Source organism: Atta colombica, unplaced genomic scaffold, assembly GCF_001594045.1.
Source record: "Atta colombica isolate Treedump-2 unplaced genomic scaffold, Acol1.0 scaffold27, whole genome shotgun sequence".
NCBI lineage: Eukaryota > Metazoa > Arthropoda > Insecta > Hymenoptera > Formicidae > Atta > Atta colombica.
Window position 1 is genome coordinate 1,688,742 of NW_017259370.1, and position 2,933 is coordinate 1,691,674.

Below are 2,933 nucleotides of genomic sequence, written 5' to 3' on the forward strand. Positions count from 1 at the left end.
AATATGTCCATATATATAACATTTTTTCCTGGGTTATTAATTCTAATAAATTTAGAAAATCAGATTTTTTTTATTTTTTCATGTTTGTTTACAAATTTTCTGAAAAATTAAAAAAAAATTATTTTTTTCCAATGAAATGTTTGAAGTTCTGTTTTTCAAAATTTAATTGCAAGAAAGGTTCTAGATAACATTTATGTTGCATAAGATATTTAAAAGACGTCTTTTAGGGTTTTATGTCTAAAAGACGTCTTTTAGATATCTTGTGCATGTTATCTAGGGAGAAAGAAATTTTTATACAATTACATGTCGGCTATTTTATACTGTTCAAGGTTAAAATAATTACAATGAAGATGCGAATGAGGATAAAAGGTATCTATTCTATTAATTTCGATGTTTCATGAAAAAGCTAAATACTTTTACTAGCTGTTTACTACGATGTACCCTACTGGAGTAAAAAGTGAATCAATCGGTTGTTGGAATTTCGTTGGAATTTTCTACACGCTCGTTACTTCCCAATTGACTCGCACCTTCGCGTGATTAGTTTTAGAGTGCACCAATTATCGCGAGCTTCTTTCGTATTCCGATTGTATTTCCCCAAAATATGAAAAGAATGATAGTCGATTTAAACTTCTATAATGAGAAATATATGCCATATATATCGAAGAGAAGTATTAAGTTAAATACACTTTTAATACTTTTAATTTAAGAACATTATGTAAAGAGAGGGAAAATAAGAGCGATACTTCTATATGTTAAGACAGTGAAATATTAACGTGGTGCATGAATTTTAAATCTTTTCTTTTACTGATGGCACTGTTTTATTATATCATATATGACTAATCGCGTAATGTCCTCTTCCGCTCATTCAAACGCGGCCTATTTCAAGAATCAAATACTAGACAACAGACAGACGGATACGTTAGGTGTTTTCTCGAGACATACACAATGTATCGTCAACTGAACGATTATTACACTGTACGATCGATCGATGAAACAACGGAAGATTTTATACTAATAGATTCAAGTCTAACTAGCACCTCGATTTTTTATCATTAAATGCGGACGTTTGAGATTTTATTTATTTAATACTAGAATTTTATTATTATTCAATTCATTATTAATCACGGACTGCCGATTAGACTGGCTGCATTTAGCATTAAATATGCGGTGTTAATACAGACCGAGATTTTTATTATCTGACGTGAACAAAATATATTGTTTTTCGTAGAAAGTCTATAAAATATTTATATTAAAATCATCTATTATTTTAAAATTTTATTAGAAATGCATCACATATCGGTCAATTTAACTATAATTATTTAAACAATAAAAAGATAAGAAAAAGTATTTAATAATAACTTGTAATATTACTAATACAACAAAAAGGGATGGAACGTTTTGGCTTACTTAGCCATTCTTCAATCATCAGAGAATTAATTCATATAAATGCAAATTTTGTATAACATTAATCACATTTCGAAGCGCTAACATAATGTTCACGAATGTTCACGAGAAATCGAATATTATAGACATACTCATTTTTTTTTAATTTTAACTTTTTCAAAATTAACGAATGTAATTAACGTCTCTCTCTCAAAATGACAATTTAATATTGGGAATCCATATGCAATTGATATCTTAGCTTTGCAACCTATTCTGTATTTTAACATTTGGTTCAACTGTCATTACAATTGGGCAATGAGCCATGGATTTGTACATACATACACTCAGGCTGCTGTAATAAACATAAGAAACATAAGAAAGAAGTTATTGCTTGTAAAAAATGCGATGTGCCTTGTGTAATTTGTGTTTAATATTATTTAATACTATTCCAAGATTTGCGGATTTATGGATTAATTCTTTATGATGGTTGAAAATGGCTAAGTAAACCGAAAGTCCCATTTCTTTTTGTTGTAATATTAAAAGTTATTATGAAGATTATGCGTTTCGCGGATTTCTTCCGTGTCCAAGCACAGTATCAAGCTGCTCCTTGCCCTGATGAAATAGACTGCAAGATTCACGAAACATTCTTGGCATTCCAAGAATTGATCTGAATACGGAGGAAACGCATAATCTATACAGAAAGCAACTGTGGAAACCTCAAGAATATTAAAAGTTATTATTAAATGTATATCTTATTTGCTCGTTCATAGACTTTTTCTTATCTTTTTGTTTAAATAATGCAAAAAACAAGATTTTCTTGCGTGTACATTATTTATGTACACTGAATTACTCCTACGTGCTCTTCGATTAATGTGCTTTAAAATAGCTTTAAAAGATGAATTTTTTAATCTCAAATTCAATAAATAATAATTAAAATCAGCGTAAACCAATCAGCTAAGTCAATTGCACGGTACCAAAATATACGTATATATGACAGAATATAAGAATTTACATTAATAAAGTTGTATACATTTTCGGAACAGCCACTTTCTAATTAACTTCATTATTTCCTTCATAAAAAATTAATATTCTATATATTTATTTTATAAACAAATTGGATCATTCGTGAAAGTATATATCAAATTTGAGATTGTATACTATAGAATTATATATTTTAAGTACGCGAATGATCGATCGGACAGCCATAAACATATTATATCAATTTGCAGAAAAAAAGATAAAAAACCGCGTAAATTTGTATTATGAAATCATTTAGTCAATCATGTATGAATCAACATTTTGTTTTCAAGAATTATTATAGAAAAATCGGTAATATGACTTGATGTTTTAAAGTATTATGTGTGCATGTGATCATTTTGCTGGGAAATTATATAGCTTGAATACGATGTTAAATGATAGAGATGGAGATTTACATACGTAAATGTATGTCTAAAATTATATCACTATTTTATTACTGTTCGGCGATTAAATTCGTATTAAAATTTTTTACTTTTATTCTCTACAAATATATATATATATATATATATATA